The sequence below is a fragment of the Chroicocephalus ridibundus genome, chromosome 3 (assembly GCF_963924245.1).
Source record: "Chroicocephalus ridibundus chromosome 3, bChrRid1.1, whole genome shotgun sequence".
Taxonomy (NCBI): domain Eukaryota; kingdom Metazoa; phylum Chordata; class Aves; order Charadriiformes; family Laridae; genus Chroicocephalus; species Chroicocephalus ridibundus.
Window position 1 is genome coordinate 962,166 of NC_086286.1, and position 20,468 is coordinate 982,633.

General features: G+C 40.3%; 1 long non-coding RNA gene across 1 annotated transcript; it reads left to right on the top strand.

Moving 5' to 3' along the window:
* The first annotated feature begins 764 nt into the window (after positions 1-764).
* On the top strand, positions 765-12,301 carry LOC134513956 (uncharacterized). The gene is made up of 3 exons (XR_010070569.1): positions 765-1,069; positions 1,673-1,825; positions 7,799-12,301. It is a non-coding gene; the product is annotated as an uncharacterized LOC134513956 (long non-coding RNA).
* Positions 12,302-20,468: the final 8,167 nt, after the last annotated feature.

Genomic DNA, 20,468 nt, shown 5'->3' on the forward strand with positions numbered 1-20,468 from the left:
AACAAACTGTCTTCTTTCATATCCCTTCAAGCGGGGCACCAAAGTGTCCCCTCTTAAGACTGCACTTGAAAGTTCTTGTATTAAATTGTGCTTGCCAATACAGCTAATAAATGCATTAAAGGACTCATTAAGGTTTTGAAATATGTATCTTTGCCATTTGGTTGCTTTGTCTATGAAGTTCAATTAGCAGTACCTACTTCAGAGAGATTGGGGAAGGTGCATTTATAATTAATTTCTGTGCTGCATTTTAAGGTACTTAGAGGAAAGGCACCCTAAGTGCACAGCATTACTATTAATAGCATGCTTTTGCACTGGCTCATAAATATCTGCCCTGCTTCTTCTCTCTCTTTACTTTTCCCCCATTTTCAGAGAAATTATCATATTTTAGAAAAACAAATGCTAATTGGATGAAACCTCAGGAAAGAAAATGCTCAAATAAGCTTGGAAATTACGATTTTTTTTATGATTGAGTATGTTTATTTCAGGCAGTAGTACATGTAAACTAGGAGAAAATGGGAATATAAAAATATATAGGATGCCTACCACATAATGGTTCCTTGCAGGAGGAAGAACAATAAATATTTAATAAAAATGCAAATATGAAGCCATCTAAGGAGCAACTTCTGCCATAATTTCACAGGGAGAGACCAAGTGCAATAGGTTAATGCCTTGAACTTCCTTAAAGAGCTGGGCCTTCAGCAATTCATTCCCCTGCACCTAGAAAAGATTGAGCTGAATTATTTATGTTTTGGAAATCTTTGGCAGTTCATATTCGTCACTCCGACACAGGAGATACAGTTACTGCATGTTGTTCCGTCGGGCGTTGCTTGACAAGCTCTCCTCACAGGCAAAATGCAGCAGCAGAATGGAGCTTGCTTTCAGCTTGCTGAATTGTCTCCTTGTCCCCCCCGGCAGCGGGCAGGCGACTGCACCAGCAGCGAGCGGAACCTGGCACAGAAGTTGCGGCATGAGCGAGGACAGAAAGGTGGTCAGTTGGCTTAGACTCTGGGCAGCAACTGTTAAAGAGCTGTGTCCAACAGCAGATGAAAGGACCTAAAGACTATCTGTGGTATGTTGTTTTCTTATCTCTTGGGTGTCTTTCAAGACATATGATCCAAATGAATGAGTTCTTTGTAATAATTAAATACTGAAGCCTATTTAACTGATCGTATCATCAAGCAGCTAACAGGAAGCATAAATCATTTTATTATATGCTTTCTTAGTATAACAAAATGTGGGTTGGTTGGGGTATTTTTTTTTTCTTTGGGTTTTTTTTAAGACCTGTTGTTCAGATCAGTAGAGAAACTTCAGTCACAGAAATCTTGCATGAAGCACTGTCTATGATTTGTTCTGGGCTTCTGGATGATGACCAGCCTTCCTGGGCTGCAGGCAGCATCTTTACTTTTAGAAATTAAGATGAGTAGAATGTAATTTGGTAGGCAAAGCTGGAGCCATTAGCCTGTGGTCAGACCTGCTCACGAACGCAGATTTAAAATGAAAAGAATGACTTAAACACACCTGGCTGGGAGCACTGCGGGCTGCTTGTCAGCACTCTGACTGCTCAGCTGAGCCAGTGTTGTGAGGAACAAAGGTATGCCGGGTTCATCCACATGCACAAGTTTGCAAGTCTACTACAGGGTGCCCTCAGCATGTTACTTTGTTTTCTCCCCAGGAATGCCTGGAAGAAAAAAATTCAGGGATGAAAGTAAAACTCAAAAAATTTGTGGCACCACATCGCCGAAGCACTGCAGCTCAGAATACCGTGTGGAAGTCCAACACATTTAGATGCATCTACCAAAACCCCTTCAGTAATATTTGAAATAAGGTAGCCACAAAGCAAAATAAACTTGCATTGGGACCTGATGTTGCTTTCCCTGTTTGTCCTCAGTTCCTTCATCTGCCATGGAAATAGGAAGTGGCCAAACTTGTAAACAGGACGATCTCACCAGATAAAGGTGCTTGACAGTGACATTGTGCCACAGTCTAAACTGGTGACAGCTTGTGAGATTTCACAGGAGGCAGAGAACTTACCGCAGTTTTCACCATTGAGAGCAGGGTTTTGTAGTATGTTTTTTTTTTCCTTTGAGAACCAACACAAACGACAAAAGTATTTTTCTGCCTGTGCCTTGGAAAGAAAAGGTGACTTCTGTGACTGTCAGCTCTGCAAATTCCGTCCGACACCTGAAAGCAAAGCTGTGATATTTCTGGCTGTTACACCATTGATAGCAACAAAAATGCAGCATCTTTGACTGTGCTAGATAGCCATAAAGTCGAACTTAGGCCTGAGGAGATTGGTGTCCTTGGACATCCTCCACCAGAAGAGCATGCTTAGCCATCTGCAGAGAAAGAAGGGCTTTTCCAAGAAGGAATTCAGGATCTGTGTTGATCCTTGCTCCGAGTCTGCTGCTGGTAAAGCAGCCCACTCACACTGACTACAGAGGGGCAGTCTTAGCCTCCACACGACAAATTTCCGCTTGGGAAACACATTCCTGGTGAACTGTTTAAATGTTAGGGCCTGAGCAACCCCAGAGGCCACACTCTGCCCAAGACTGCCTTTTCCAGGGGAACAGATAGAGAGCACTCACCTAAGCAGAAGCTGCAAAATATGTATTTTATCCTTTCTGTTCATTTGTGTGGCTTTCGGTTTTACTTCTGTGCTCTATTTGAGCCCTGTGCCACAGGCGGTAATCAGCTTCCTCATGGGCATTGCTGGGAAAATCCCTGCTGTCTTACTCATGTTTGGGATCCAGTGACGAGTTTATTTATACAACATTGCTTCCTTCACCTTACCATATTTTAAAGAATCCCTGCTAAGTTTTGCTCCCAAGATGTCTTGTGGTGCAGGACCACGGTATGGCCCCATTTCTCTGTGCCCAAATGTCATGCTTTTCCCTTTGAGCATACTCCTGTTAGAGGCCAGGATAAAATCTCTCATCTGGTTACGAGGGCTCTGAGCAGCAGCAAAGGACCAACCCTCTACATCAGAGATAAAACACACTTGGCCCCTACAGCAGCTTGTGGTATTGCCTGACACAAAAAGCATTGGTGAAACTCAGGATGCAAGGCAAAAATGACATCTTGCCACTTTTCTTCTTCTCTCTTCTACTTCTGTTGGAGCAGCCCTGGGGAATGGCTTTGCTCTTCTAATAAGCTGCAAGAAAGCTGAGGCTGATCCATCAGCCATAAATTTCTGCAGTGCAAAGATACTTCAAGCTCACTATTTTCCTTCCTGGGCTTGCTGTAGCCTAGACACAGTGGTGGGACAGTAGCCAACAGAGCAACGCCAGGCACTCCTGCCAGCAGCAGGTGTTTTTATACCTCTGAAATGGTGCAAAGAAATAATAGCACCACTAGAGGTGTATTTGCATTCAGCCTTCCTCTGGTACATTTCAATGGTCTGTCACTAAATGTCTGCATTTAGTTCTTTCTCTTGTTCAGTGCTAAATACATAATAATATTTTGTTTTCATTGACTTTAAATATAAATATTATGTCTGCGGTGTGTTCCAAAACCTTATACCTATGAGTAGTTTCCCACAAGGCCAAAGTTTTCTTTTGAGAAGGATTTGGTAACAAGCTGAGTGTGCTGGCTGATTCCCAACCAATTATTTATTCAGAGAAACAACTTCTGCTTGCGAACAGACTGCAAAGTCCTCAGGTCTGTTTCTTACTCAGAATTATTCATGGGTTTTCTCAGTGACAGATAGTTGGTCTGCAAAAATGTGCATTTCACAATTTTTCACCTGAAGAAGGCTCAGTCACTCAGGGATCTGGGAACGTGACAATCCATACAACAAGAAATACACACTAAGCTGCACTTGGTATGCTGACATAATGCAATACACAAGATGCTCAGATTCTAGGGAAAATGTTGGGTTTTTCTTTAGTTAGCCTCTACCAGGATAGCTTTGTCCTGTGTCTCTGTAAGCGGAATGCCAGCAGGTCTACTTTAAAGCATCTCAAATACCTTGACACAGAACTGAATTGTGCTTCGTGGACATAACCTTTGTAACCAAAATGAAGAGAGTGCCAAAAGGCAAGAAAGCCAGCCAGAAGCAATCAGTTGCTACCAGGCTCTCTGCAAGGAACTGCCAAGTAACATGCCTCCAGAGGTTAGGGTCTGGGGGGAAGCAGAGACATGCACGTACTACAATGAGCAATGAACCTGGATGTAGTACAAGACACTACAGAGATGGGATTTTCAACCGTCTTGAGGGCTAAACAGTCCTCCATCAGCAACTTCAAACTAAAAGCAAGAGACAGAACTAGGCAAGAAACATTATGCTTGGTGTTCCTGGGGTAAAATATCAAATATCAGCAGAAAATTGAACCAGAATACACATTTAGGTGACAAAAATCTTGACCAGTGCTGAAGAAAATGTTAGAATCAAAAATATGGTTTCATCTGGAGCTACAGGGATGAAAAGCAGCTTCTGGGACTTGAAGAAGAACAATTTCCAAAGAAGTCATGATCTTAGGGGTTTTCTCATCCAAAAGAAGGTATGCTTAAGAGAAGTTAGCGCCTGATATTAAAGATGATACATCCTATTGTACAGTTAATCTAAACACACAGGGGCACGATCCTGAATGCACATGCATCATTGTTCTTGCTGGAAAAAACACACAAGGGTTTCCGACTAGCAGGTTAAGGCACAAAAAGTCAGGAAGTGAAGACAGGCAGAAGGGAGACTGGCTCTGTACTGAACTTTGGCATCCTTAGTGAGAGGAGAGTTACATCAGCTTTACTTCTAAAGGTACCTACAGATGGAGATTTCCACTTAGCTAGGAAAATATAGGTACAAGCTGTATTGCATTTTCTTGATCCTTGTCTAAAGTAAAAGTGGCTTTTGTTCAGGGAAAGCAGTTACGACAAAATACTAAAAATACTGTAAGAAATCACTTACTAGAGGATGTGCTATCGACCATTCCAAACAGACAATATCCAAATTATAACAGATGCAGGTAACCACAAAGAACTGACCCTATGTACATCTTACATCTGTTTAAAAACAAATCATGTGTTAGAAGACCCATTCTATACATGATGCACATAACCAAAGATCTGCATGGTTACTTTATGCGCCAATAACATGAGCAGATCCTCTAATTTAGCCATCACGAACTAAAAACCCACAGTCTGTTGGTATCTTCTCATCAGTGCTCCTCAAGGCTGGGAGATAGATTACTTAATTTACTATATTTTTATTTATTAAAAAGTTTATCCTACAGTCTGATCTGTTTAAATACTGATACAAGCTACCCTAAAGTTTTTGTTGTTGGTTCTACACCTTCCCTCCCCCCCCCAAAAAAAAAGCTGTATCTACTTGTTCTAAGAACTAGTCTTTAGATTTAGATAGTTAATCCCAAAACCCCAAAATAGAAGATATCCGACACACATTTTTGTCTGTGGAGGTTGATTAACTCTCAAGGGGAAGACTGGATTTCTTCTCCAGGGGCAACCTCTGATTCAAGACTTGATACTTTCCTCAGGCACATCATCTCATTAACCAAACATGCATTACATTGTTCTTTTCCTTAAAAAGCTACAGCAAGATCTCTACCCCAGTGAAGTCCACTGGAAATCTGCCATACATTCCATCAAGGCAACGATATTTCTCTTATTCAGTATCATGAGGTGACCCAAGTAGCGACCATAAGCAATATCATCCTCGATGATACCTCTTACACAAATTTATCCTGCACATTTTTATTTCTCAGGATAAACATTTTGGAGAGTTAGTTTTTACAAACTGTTATTTCATCAAGCTGTGTATTTACATGGACATAATTTGCCAGTCCCTTTGTTCACTCGACAGCATCCAATTAGCCCCTGAACTCCTTCACAGAACACTTAATTTCCCACTTTGGCAATTCCTACCATATTTCAGCTAACCTTTCTGTTAAGACTCTCTCTCCGATCTGTTAATAGCTCTGGCCTTTAGGAGCTGCAGACCCTCTGACAATTCCCACCAAGTCCTTTTACCATGCCACTAGGGCCTTCCTCCCCAGCTGTGCACTTGCGTCTTCCTCACCTGGTTTCCACTACACCCCCGTCTTTACTGACTCAGAAATTTGTATTCCTCTTTCTGACTAATATTTTGTCACACAGACAAGATCTGATTGAGTCATATTTATTGCTGCCTGGTGCACTCTGTAAAAGTTTCCATTCTCCTTCCTACAAATTATAGGCTATAGTAATATATACACCCTGTAACCATGCATTAACATTCAGTCTATTTTTATTTTGCATAAATGCTAGCGCTGACTTGGAATTGCTCTTGCTTCAGCACCAGGGGAGGAGGGAGAAAGAGGATGATTTTGCAATTAGTGACGCCCAACTATGCTCCTCCAGAAGATGACTTCAGCTGCTGCAGAATGAGGCCAATGCTGAATGTTTCATAAACCTCCCTGAATTTTCTTCAGTATCCTTAAAGCAACTGTAACTAGATCCAGAATGATTTCCAAACATCTTAATTGTGTAAGTCAGATAAGTCATCACTATTCTGAGTAAAAAAGCAAAGCAAAACAAAACCAAAACAACTACCTGGATTAGGATAGTGCAGATTTCATTTATTTGAGGCACCAAGAGGTTTTGAAACTGTCCTTAAGAAATAGCTTCATCTTTAAGTACTAATCCACTTTTAAAAATACACCTCGAGTGTTTTCAGTCTCTTTTGAAAGTACCTATCTCTGGCCTGCCTAGTGGATAGCCCTGGTTTTAAACTGGCTTTGACCGAAGAAATGTAAAGCAGCGGTCTATATGTTAAATACGAGGGCACCCTCTAGCGGTGACAATGCTGGCTTTTCTCCACGGGACACAAGCACTCCATTAGGAAAAGATGCGGCAGCAGGGCTGTTCCTGTATATTAAATGCCATCCCAAATGCAGGCATTTGCTCTTTATACAGTTTTCATTTTCTTCTTGCATCTTTTTCAGTTAATTTCTTTCCTACTTGCTTCTTCTTGACCTCCCGTGTGATTTCTTTTTCACTTCACAACATCCATAAAGAAATTCAAATGTTAGCTTTCCCTAAACATGACAGTGGGTTTAGGGAATCAATGGAATCATTTGAAAGCATCAAGGTGTTTAGAAAATGCCTTTATAGACAAATTGGAAGAATTCGGTTTTCAAATCTGATGCCAATTTTACGAAAGCATCTGCATTTTGATTTTCACCAGTGCAGATTAAATAATTAATTAGCAAGAGGAACAAACATGAATCTTGGTGCTGGCACACCAAGCAATCACTCCTCTTTATCTGTGACTGCACACAACAGCCTAACATCCCTTCTGCTACTGCTTTTACTAATCCCAACACCGAAGATGACTGAGTATGAGAAAACAGACCCAACAAGCCATCAGAATAGAGAGCCTCACCATTGTGAAAGTGAGAGTCCGCAGCACCTGAGGATCTTCACTCATAGGGTATGGTGGCTTCTGTGGAGCCAACGATGTTCAGAACCAAACAGCAAGCTATGCAGCGTTCAGTCCTTTCCTTGAGTTAGGCTATCGGTCAGCAATGCAACACTGGGGGCTCATAACTCATGGAAAATAAAACGCTCAAACTCCTGAGCAGCATTTTTAAAAATGCTTAAGCTTTCCTGAAAATAATTCCATGTGGCAGGTGGCAGTAGGTTGTTCCACTCATTCATTTTAGTTGATAATTAAATGACTATTTTAATATTATTAATTAAGCCTCAGTAGCATGGGTTTGGTTCTGTTCTCAAATGATTTATCTTGTGAAAATCTTGCAATTGTTCTCATGAAGATTTATGCCTCTGTGTTTGTGTGTATGTACAGGAATATAAAAGGACTGTGAGCTGCTATTTTGTGCTCTACCATCCTGTGGATTTGTTGGAGTTTAATCAAAAGGAGAAGATTTGATTCTAAACATTGCTACAGAATAGCAAGAGGTTGTACATGGTAATCACAAGCAAGACTGAACAGAGCAAAAGGAGAAATCCACCCGTTACCTTGTTCCACTTTTTCCTTCCAGTGAGAGAGTTAAAGGAAAATTTGATGTGGTTTCTTTTGGGCAATAAAGACCTGAAATACTGCACACAAATCAAGATAGAAATTTGCTAGTCAATGTTGGTGTGCTCCCGGGCAAGGGTACCACGGTACAGAAAGGAAAATGAAAACACTGGAGTACCTGGGAGAGTGAGAAGGACACTACTGAGGGTAACCCTCAATGGGAACACAAGAGATCAAGTTCAAGCTGCCCACACACCCTCTAGCAAACATGTCAAACCACAACACCTGGAAATTTTTGTTTTGTGAAGTTGGTCTGAAAATGTCCTGAGAACCACGAAAGTTTGGGAAATTTTACATTCTGCCAGTTTTCTCCTAGCAATTTATTTGCTCTTGCTGCCAATCCAGGCTGTCAACAGAAAATGTATTTGTTTCAACCTAAAGCTAGTTTTCAAACCACTGAATGACTTCAGGTCAACTGAATGAACTATGAGGTTTTGTGTGAAGTTTCACTTTTCTTACTCAAAACTAACAGAAAGAAAATATGAAGATGGTTACAGCAGGCACAGAAATCGACGGACACCAGCCGTGGTCCGACGAAAGCTCTGTAATGTGGGAACAAGACTATGAAGAAACAAGTTTGAATAACGTGTTTGGGTGTCAGCCTCCAGCAAATTGCGAGGTCCCATAGTAAGCGTGATTCCTTTCACTTCTCACAGTTTGGGGAAAACAAAGTTCAGAAGCTGCCTGCTGTTTGGGATACTAGAATAGTTTGCCAGTGGAAAAATCAGATATTAATGACGTTTGTGTTTTAGTCTGATTTAAGCCTTCCACCTCTGCTAAGGAAGCATCTGTTGATATTGTAAATGTAACTTATTTTATTGATCCGTGTCTCAGTTGTGGAACAGCATGATCTTCCCACAGCCCTTTCTCAGGCTTGGGGGCTGTTCTGGAGGTAATGGCTCCAGCCCCGCGCTTTTGCTCCCAGAGAATGCTGCCAGCATGCCCAAGCCTGACACCAGTGGAAAACTGCCCAGCTGCACTGTCTGATTCATGCTGGCTTTCTAATCTCTGCAAGTTTTCATCGATGACTTAAGCCTCATTGGCACAATGATGTCCCCTTTGCCAGCATGTCTAACTCACTCAATCTACATGCTCAGACTTCCCTTCTGATTATTTCCGGGTTCTCTGGCTTCTCTGGGACTATTTTCAATTGACATAATTGTTAGTATTACACGTTAGTTCTGAAAGTATATTGTTTTTTCTAGTTTTCTCAGTGCAACATAGATGTCCTTAAAATGCAGATTATTTAAAAGAGAAGAAACACAGTCTGAATGACTATATTTTTCTATTTCAGGGCTCTTCTAGAAAAACACCTTAACTGCTAGCCTCTCATAACCATGTGCAGTGAATAAAACACAGAATAATTCTCTAATATAACAGCAATAAATATTTTAGCAGTAACTCCTTATTGTCTTTGTTATGTTTAAAAAATGAAGTTACCTCTATCATACTAGTTTTTAGGTAAAGTCCATGAGTAAATGCTTTTGATAGCCAGGTTTTACATCGCAAGCCAAGCAAATGTTAAATATAAACAGAGATATGGAAATTATTTATTACCGTCACTGGAAAATGTTACACGAACCTTTCTGCATTCTTCGTACCATCTAAGAACAAGCACAATTCTCCTTTGCCTCATACCAGTGATCTCACATGGTAGACATGCCGAATTACGAGCCTAAAAAAACATCAATCACTGTGGAATTCCACAACTCATTAGCTTAAAGGTAAGGAAAATGTTAAAAAAAAAAAAAAATAAAAAAAGGAGAGGAGAAACACAGAACAAGTGTCAAATGTGATGTTATATAATTAACATCAAAATTGCTAATACATATCTTGTTATAGCTCAACATCAGCAAGACTGGCAGAGCCATCCTCTTAAAAAAAAAAAAGTTTCTCCTTAATTCTCATTCATTAATGCCAAGTAGCTTGAAACAGTTCCCAGTACGCAGCACAGCATTGTTGGCAAAGCAGCTTCCAATCCTGTGAAAGTGTTCTATTTCTGTAATGCAGCTTAATCAGTATTAATACACTTCTTACTCACTGAAAGGCAGTAATCACCATAAAGATACTTGGTATTTATACAGGAGCAATGCGTGTAATTCCATCAGAAATGCCCTGCATTTCAGTATTCAGGATAACATGGCTAAAGGCTTCGAAAAATTTGTTCCATTACCTATGAATGTCTGCTTTCCAGCGCTTTCTAACCACTCTATACATATGCCGTTTGAGTTTAAGGCAAAGCCTAAGGAAATACTGTTTTTATTATTAAATGAGTAAAAGCTCCATTTTTTCAGAATAATACCACCCGCCAATATAGTTATTTCTCTCTTGTTAAATGAAATGTTCAACTTAATTAAGGAAATTCTCAGGGAAGACCTGATTTCTGTCAGCCAATGGCAGGCACACAGACTCAAAGAAAATAGCTGCTTTTTAAGAAAAATTAGGGCATTTTTCTTTATAATTTATTTTGCTCTAGCAATCTATATTTGGTCAAAAACACAAGTAGAGATGTAACCAGACAATGAACTGAGGCACGAACTAGAGTAAAAAACAGAGAGTAGGATTGAATACCTTGTCTCAATACAGTTCCTCAAAGGGCTGGTTCTACATGCTAGACATTTTCTTTGGCTTTGCTAAACCCAGTGGCCTCTGCTCACTTGAAAGCTGCTAAAGTTTTCAGTGAAAAACCTACCAAGCTTCAGCCTTAAACAAGGCCTTCTTCACCCACCTGTGAAAAACGTTGGCAACATTTATTCCTACAAACAACCTAATTTCAGTTTAATTTTACCTAAGGAAGAGAATGTCTCTACAGGAAGACCAAATTTACAACTATCTTTCTTAAAACCTTCTTTCTCTCAGTAATAGTGAAGTTACCCTTGTTTTCATGCCATAATCTATTCTCAGTTGTGAGGAAAGCATAGCCAAACCCATAGCTCTCACCAAGGCACCCGCATCCCTCAAAAAAGTGAAAGGAGAATTTTGCACTGTGCCAGGATGGCTCTGAGATGGTGGATGTGGTGCACAGGCTGTCACTCAAGGTCAAGCAGAGCAGGGGCCCTGTGAACTAAACTGCACAGGAAAAAACAACAAAGTGACTGAAATGCTGTCACTATTTAGCAGTTAGCACCTTGCTCGGGACTGGGCAGAGAGTCTTCTCCTCCACACTATTACAGCTGGGTCTGTCAAAGCCTTCCTCACCACCCCTTGGTTCGGTTTTTTGGGGTTTTTTGTTTGTTTGTCTGTTTTTTTTCTTTTTTGAAACTAAGCATTTCTTTCAAAACATAACTACCAGCACCTCCATTTTATGTGGCATTTCTGTGATAAAGCTCCAGTGAAGCTAACATGAAGAAATGAAAGATTTTGCAACTCTCTACCTAGTTTAAGAGGTTTCAACTATTTTTTCATCTCTAAGGAAGACACCTGGATGGCATCTGCATGAGGAAAGGGGGAAGACGAGACTCAGAGCTAAGAAATCCACTCCACTCCACCCCTTAAGACAAAAACAAAACAAAAACTCCTCAAAACATAGAAGAGCAGAGCATATGCGTGTAAAACTCGCTAACCTTGTGATCAGGGCATTCTCCTAGGAGGAGAATTTATGTGTCTTTTATAGAAAGCCATTGCTGGATAAAATAAACTAGTCCTTGGAGATGGCACTGAAAAGTCAGTGTTTTCTGCCAGATGGTACAGCACGCACACGGGGCCTGCGGGAGCTCCCCCAGCTTTCAACAGCCGCTCAGTGCCCCAGGGAAGCCCCAAATACCAGAAAAGAGCACAGAAGCACAGCAGATACTTCTGTGTTGGATGGCACTTGACCCGATCATGAAACGGCCTGTCTCCACCACAAATACTTCTTGATGCAAAACCAGAAGTCCAGATTGCCACACATACTCCACAACCATCAGAAAGACAAAGATAAGGAACTGATTTTGTTTTTATTTTTGTAGGCCAGCACAAAATAAAGCATGACAAGCCTGATAAATGCAAAGAGCATGGTGTCATGGTTACCAGTGACATTAGATTCCTGACTGAGCAAACTAGCTGCAGGAATGATTTCTGTGTAAACAGAGTTACTCAATTATGTTAGCCGTGTGTCTATAAAATGTGATGCAATTGGATTTCACAGATGCAGGATATGGTTTGTGTTTGCTCTGTCTGCATGTAGATTCTTCAATAAATACTCTTTTGCTTTGCTCAGCGGTCACACTGCTTTCATACCAACTTCACCTCTTACACCAGCTTTGCACTGACTATCAATAAACGGATTGACATGGAGCTGGCTGCAATTGTGACTCTGTTCTCAAGTCCTCCCCTTGAGAGGACTTGTATTGTTCCAGGCAAAATAAACTATGCCAAACCCCATTATTTTTTCCCCTCTCTAAAGCAAAACACATATATGTACTTTGCATGACATAGTAGAGACCAAGCAAAGCACTGGGGTTCTGGAAACTTGAGTGTCACTCCTGTCTCTGACATTAAAAGCATAGCATGATACTGGTTGCAGTTTACCTGGTCTAACCGTAGGCCAAAAGTAGGGTTACCCTCAAAGTAAGGAGCAGGTTGCTGAGCGCTCGTCCAAACAAGTTTTGAATACATCCAAGGATGGAGACTTCACAGCTGCTCTGGGCCCCTGTTCAGTGTTTTACCAAGCTCACAAAGATTTTTCCATTAGCTAGGTTTGTAAGATGAAGCAAGCCTCATCATCTTGCTTTGCCTCTATTTTCGCAAGTGCAAAGTAGGAATAACATTATAATCATCTTTCTCAAAGTGGTCAGAGATCTGCTGACCAGAAGCATGGTGATAGCCAGTTATTCATATCTACTTACAAGATGCAATCTTAAGTCTGAGAACAGCAACAATTTTAAATGTAAGCATGCAAAAGCTAACAGTTTTTTTCTAGAAGTAGAAGGAAGAGGAATTAATCATACTCCCAGATCCGATTCCCAGATCAGTGCTGCATGCAGCTGCTGCTTGCAGAGGTGAGACATCAGTTTGGACATCAGGGATTTTGCACCAGTGACATGATCCCAGAGATGAGAATCCCAGAGATTGAACCATTCCCTCTCATGGGATAGAGGCTTCCTTCACTCAAAATAGCAGCAATCACTTGGGTAACAGTTGAGAGAAAAAAAATACTGAGGATGTTTGATAACCCAGCAACAAGGCAAATCTTCTAGGTCTCCAAGGAGGAGGCAAGATCCTGCTGCGAGTCAAGCACTTATTCTTGTCTGGGATGCACAGTGACATGAAGTGAGACTGCAAACTAGTCACGGTTACTTGAACATTAAACAGCACCATGAAACATTGACTTAAGGCATGAATATAACAGAGCAGCCTAACTACCAGCACCAGGACAAAGCCTGACTCTGGCTCTCAGCCAAGATTTCTACAGGACAAGAGGACAACCTGTACCCTTGGAAAATACTGCCCTGAAGAGGAAGCATTCATCTACTGCATGCTTGTGTTAAAGCTAGAATATCTGAGGGTCCAATTCCTTGGCACCCGTAGGAAACGTGGGGCACAAAACTACCTTGGGGGTAGCAGAGGTGCATTTGACAGGTTTATTCAGTTTGTATCACAGGCAAAATGATTATACATCACACCTAAACAGCAACACTGCTGTGAGTGTTTATTGACACTTGCTGATACCTAGCACTGTAGTGACATGGATTTTATATTCATAAAATAAATTACTAAATTGGTCTTAATCCTTTCTTCATGCCAACATGTCATCACAAATTAAAGGAGCTACACCCATCAACGGCTTGTCACCAGCAGAGTCAACTGGATGATTTCTCACAGTCTCTGAGATGGTGACAAAAATAGCATTTAAATATGGGGTAAAACCCCAAATCTTTCAATATAATTACAAGAGTTTTTCCTTCTGAGTTTCTGCCTTTGGAAAGTAATCCTTGATGGTCTCAGACTAATCCAAATGGAGTCTAATCCAAATATAGCCAACAGTATTGCTTGGTAGGTTTTTATAAATAGTACTCTTTCACATCTCACTTCGCATCTCATTATGATCCTTATCCCTTAAAAGCCCTTGATTGATGCTATGAAAGAAAACCTCTGGAATCCCCATCTTGTCCTGTGCTACTTTCAGCCACTTCATTGTCAGATAGCTGCTGCGGACAACACTTTCTCAAGCTTCAGATGCTGGTCACAAATTCTGGAAACAGACAGGTTATGGTATCCCTCCCCCTGCCACCACCACACAGAATTTACAAGTACTTTACTGTTCCCTTGGTACATATAAACAGAACTTCTGCTTTTTCCTTCCTTGCCCCATAGTCATAGCAAACAACCTCTGCATCCCCCTTGTCCTGGGACAGCTGGGCACAATGAATGGTAGATTTATTGGATGATTTTTTGAGAAAACAACGTTTGTCGTGTTTTTGACATTTCCTTTTGGTCTTTTCATCACTGAGCTAAATGTGGTGGTGTAAGAAAGAGGGTAAGTTAGACAGCTCATGAGAAACAGAGGCTGCAGGATGTGGGTAGGCTTCTCACTGTGCTCATCTCATAGTTTTTGATAGGAATTCTAAGAAAGGTATCAAGGGGAAAGTGTAAATTTGCAGCCCAATATTCTTCCAGTAAGCTGTATCTATTTAAACTCAATTTAATGTCTGTGGAGCAGATGTCAGGGAAGCATCACAGAGGATAGTAAGGCTTACGGGAGTGCAGGTGGTCTGACTTGCACAATCTCACACACCACTGCCAAACCAAGAAATTATACAGAGGCATTTAGGTCCTAACCAAAAATGAATCACAGCCCATTTGCAATACCGAGGTGAGACTCTGGAACCAAAAGAGACAATTATGCCCTTCATGCTTTGATCATCCTTTTATAAGCCATTCCCACTGTCTCAAAGAGTAAATTAAGGAGAAGGGGATTAAAGATAGAAAAATAATAAAAGGATGAAAAAGGCAAAACATGAAAAGGATTACAATGGCACAAATACTCTAATTTCACCTCCCAGTAACGAATTTTGCTTAATCCTTCACTGGCTCAGAAAGGACTACGTGGATCTATGAAAGCGATTATTATATACAATTTGCGAATATACTAAATAAATATAGAAAACCAATGAGAAATTTCTATCTAAGTGATACTGAATGTTCAAATAAAATGAAGAAAACTCAGTGTCTTACTGCGTATACTTCATTATCTGGTTTTCCATCTGAAAGGAAAAAAGCTGCAATTAATCCCTCATTTTTCTTTTCCATTCCATATCTACCAATAACAACCCTAATAGCAGGGCTGATGGCAGTAGCAGCTTAATTTTATTGCCATACACATCACCTCTGCTATAAAAATGTTCCTACCTGCTAAAACTGGAGGTTCCTTAGTGAGTACAATGCTTACTCCAACAGATGCTACCCCAAAAGCTACAACTCCTGCTAATGTTTGAGGCTGTTCTTGCAGAATACTGAGAGTTGAAAGTCAGCCCCATCTGGGTGGTACGTACTGTCTGCTTTCAGACAGATTTTGCCTGGATGCGAGATAACACTACAAGATTACCATCTTACACTATGATAAGGTCTCATGTTGCTACCTAGGAAAAATTCTGACCTGGAAATCAGGAGTATGTTTACAGATGATGCTCTTTGGCTCAAAATCTATGGTAACATACTGAAAATATGCAAAAAGACAGTTATGTTGTCAGCAGGACTGTGCAATAATAATGAAAGAAGTGTCCAGAAGACACCCACCACACTATGCTGTGATGTTTGTGGGTTTTTTTGTTTTGGTTTGCTTGTTTGTTTGTTTTTAATAAAGTGTTTGCTCTGCCCTGTATTGTTTATCTTTCCTTTCAGAAATTATTTCCTTTGCTACTTCCCCCAGTTCCCAGCAAAGGTGTGCTTAAATTTACTGGTTAGGATACCTGCACAATAGCTGTCTCTCTCTCAACCACTGAGATGTCCCTATCATCTGGGCTAAATCTTAGAGAATACAAGGTTGATTTGAGGATGAAATTGTGTAAGGCTTTGGTATGGGCAACACAGGGGAGGGAATCCCTTCTGAGTTCCTAGTAAACATTACCAACAACCAAAATACATGACGACAGCAGGCAGTAAAAGCATTTTCTCCTTCCTGGAGAAGGGCACAGATGGGAAGGTCTAGAGCATGAGGAGGGCACATGCCCACCCTGCAACTCCAAAATCAGAGTGCTGAGTTCTCACTAGGTGTCCTTGGTAACCCACACAACTGACTTCCAAAGCAAACTGTAATGCAAAAAGCTGACAAGCACTTGTCATCTTCCTGGCAAGTCAGAAACATACAAGGAAAGGGCCTACTAAGCGTGCCCGACGGAGGAGGCAGCCCATCACCGGGATTAGCTCCCTGACCACAATGACTTTGGATGTCCTGAACAAGACAAAAACACATCACCTCATTTTTAGCCTGCATCTTCTGATTTTCATGAGCCAAGTACCTATTAACGTTGCACATATAAGGATGTGCATATGTAAATGTATTTAGAAGAGTATACATGATGTTTTACCTTCTGAAATATAAAATGAAATGTGTACGTGTAGAAATTTATTTCCATTTGCAGCCTTCTTACTTTATATCTACCCATCTAGATAGAAGGGAAGCCACATATATTGCTTTATCTTTCATTCAGTATGTGAAGCAGTCAATGCATTTTTCTAAACATCTTTTATTTTAAACAAATATACCTTATACTAGTATCAGTGTCTTGGAAAACAGCCATTTTAGCAACTGACTTTAAGATACTGCAACATACAGAAAAAAAACCAAACACACACCCCACCAAAAAAACCCCAAACCAAACACCCAATACATTTAAGATTACTACTGCTTTTCACAAGTTGCATGGTGTACCATCTATAAACTGCACAATAAAAGTGGCACCATAAATACTTAAAGACTCTAACATAGTTCAAGGAAGAAGAAAAAAAAAAAAGAAAAACCCCGAGGTGCTGTGAGACAACAGAGAATTAGAAATAAAAGCAGCCAACTAGGTGTTGGTTTGAAGGCATTGTGGAGACTTCAAAACATTGCACTGCGTGTAGTTAACACAGCAGGGTACAAGGACCAGCAAAAGGAGGCATTCAAAGATAACTTTCCTCACTCCTAGTTTACCACAACAAACCAACAGCTCCTAGTTGACCAAGCCATGCCTAAATAGGAACACCTACCTAGGTTAACTACAAACACACTTAATTATACAAGAACAAAGAATGAATGAGAGAAGGAAATTGTTTTAGGCTGATAAAAATAAGGGTTTGAAACTAGACACTTAGACACAGCGACTCCTTAGTTCAGAAGAACTTGGATAAGTGGTGCTGCCTTTATTCCTCCCCTCTCATCTCCCAGAGAGTAACATTTCAGAGCTCTCACATATCAGTGTGGGAAGAAGGTGGTTCATCGCTACTCCCACCATTCGACAGACACAATGGAGGAAGTTTCAGTAATGAAAAAATTAGGATTTCAAATTAACATTTTTCTGGGAAAAGTGTCTGATTTCTATTTAAGAGGTCCCTTTTCTTTGGAGAAAGGGGGAGAATTTATTTCTGTAGGACTTGCTGCATTTCTTTGTGAAACCTTCACCACACGTCTGGAACTCTCTCCATGGACTTTTCTCCAAAACTGCATCATGGAAGCTCACAAGGAAGGAAAACCACAGTGTGTTGTAGGAATTGATAACTAGAGACATCCAAACTCCAGCTTTGTTCTCAATTTCTTTTCTGTTCAAGATGTCACAATAAATAAATAAACCACTAATTTTTGAAAACACAAAGTCAAAATTTATTCCTATAAAATTCAGGCACTGAGCAGAGATATCTCTGATGCTTCAGAAACTTGAGCATTGAGCTCTGCCAGCTTGACACATCTCCTGATTAATGGGTGTAAGTTCGGTTATATTGAACTTGTCTACAGCACCAGCCTGCCCAACGTCTTCTTTACAAAATGGTGTGAGTGAGAGGAAGTGTTAGGGACATACACACCATCACAGATCTGCTAATGGAAACTTATCCAGGGCTGGGAGGCAGGAAGACCACTGGAAAGTCATTGGATGCAACGGGAATATGCAGTTACGTTGATCTATATAGTACATGGCATACAGAAGTGAAATGAACTAATAGAAAAAACCAGGTGTGGGTTGCATAAAGAATATATATGTTTCAAATCAAAGCTGATTCTCACATGAAAATTTACTCATGAAATGCTGGAGTCAAAATTTCCTATGTCCAATATCCAAATGGGGTTACCTATTCACAGCTTCACTGGAGTAGAAGAGATCTAACAAAACCAGATTTGTTCTGTGTTCTGAACAGAAATAGAGCCCATGGGGGAACAAAAGGGTTGCCTTTAAATGTCAAAATATTTCTCAGCTGGTGAAGACTTACAATAGCAGCTTTAGATTTCAGTTTGCACACAGCTGTTCTGTAACACAGACACAGGTAAATACAGTCCATTTTCACAGCCAGATTCGCTGCTCCATGTTTCAGATTAAGGGCTTGATGACAAAGCAAATCCATTGCAAGAGACTGGAAAAGACCACAGGTTATCTGCCTGCTCTTATTATAAAGAAGTTATTAGAGGAAAAATCATTGTGACTTAAATTTTCACTGCTGTCAGTCAGGAGGAGCACCACTAAGTACACAACCACCTGCACCACTCAAACAGAAGAATTTTCAAAGTTGATTTTCAATGAGATTTACTCTAGCTTTAAATTGAACTCTTCATGAAATACGAAGATTAATTTAATCACCAACAGTCAGGATCCTCATGGAAAACCCAATAAGAGTTTGTCTGTGTTTAGATTTCTATTATTTTTTTTCCCAATAAAAAACTATTTTCCATAACATTTTGGGGGTTTCAGTATATTTTTCACTGAAGTTTTCCATGGGAAAAAACCAAACTAATTACTTGATGGTCTCTAAACGTCCAGATCATGTTTCCTTGCACATGCACAATGAGAAAAATAGAATAAAGCCTGTAAGAAACCTTTCATTGCTGGGTACTTTGCAGAATTTATTGAAATTCAGATCTGCTGCCCAGTAGCAAATTTTGATAATTCAGTATCTATTTCTATCCCAAATCAAGATGAAAGATTGAAATATTCATTGATTCTGTCGAACAAAATGCACTTAACAATTTTGCCATAAAGAGAATTGACTTTTCAAAGTAATTTAAATGCTATTTTTCCCTTCTTGGATATATCTTCTCCTGGAAGTTAGCATCGGGACTTGTAGCCCTTATTTTCCCCACTGAGATATTACATGCACTAGGGTTTTTTCCTCCACCAATTCCCCTGCTATTTTTATCAAAAGGAAAAAAAAAAAAAAGCATCAGTTACTTATATCCAGAGCTTTTTCTAGCAGCATACTGCTACTTTTTTTTAACTAAGTGTATAGATATTGAATGTAATTTGAAGATGGAAACAAAAAGGTATGCACCCCAAAGTAGCCAAGTGACCATTAATCATAAAGTCAAGATCACCTCAAGACCCAGATTAAAGTTATTACGCTAGAGACTTGAAGCTGAATCTTTTTTCTCTATTACTACACTATTGCTTAGTGCAGCCTCTTTCTTTAGTTTTTTTTTTTTCCTAGGAAAAACACTAAAGCAAATGTAATTCTTGACACAAAGCAAAATAGGAACAAATGCAAGTCTTTTATGTGGTTCATGGAATGGGAAAAACCTCTTTTTTTTTTTTTTTTTATGTTTTTAAGCCAAGTCCATTGGGACAAGCTGCAAGCTCCGATATATCTCAGCGTCTTCACAGTCATGTATTTCCACAACAGCCCATGCTCCTACATTGTCCAAAGGAATCCTGCACTGGCTAAAATAATATACCATCCTCTGATAACTAAAATAACAGGAGAAAACAAGGAACTGACCAACACTTCGCACGAACCTGTGAGCTAAACAGAACGTGAAATTTAGTATTAAGCTTAATTGAAACACTTTGTTGCGTTTAAACAGAGTAAAATATCGTGGTTTCCCTGTCGAGGTGAAACCTGGTTTCCCTGTTGATTACCCAGTGCAATTGGTGTGCAGGTTTGGGACATACTGAATTTCCCACCCACCCCACATCATCCTTAGCTCTTCTGGGCACTCTGGCAGGCAGAACTCAGTGAGATGCTATCGAGTGGCAGTTAGAGACAAAGCATACTGATTTGTTACTGTGTCACTTTTCTGATAGCAGAAGTAACTCACAGAGACCATGCCGCCACCAACAATTTCATGGGGAGTGGTGCCGGAGCCGCACAAGAGTGTCATCTTGTCCCTCTGACGTTCTCCACATTATGTTTTGAATATGCATGTGTACATTGATTATAGCCAGTCAACAACTCACAAACCCGAAGTGACTCTTATCTCATGGCTACACAGAGCAAGCCATGCATGTCAAGACGAAGGCCGTGTCCTTGCATGCACATCAACAGCCTTTAAGCACCA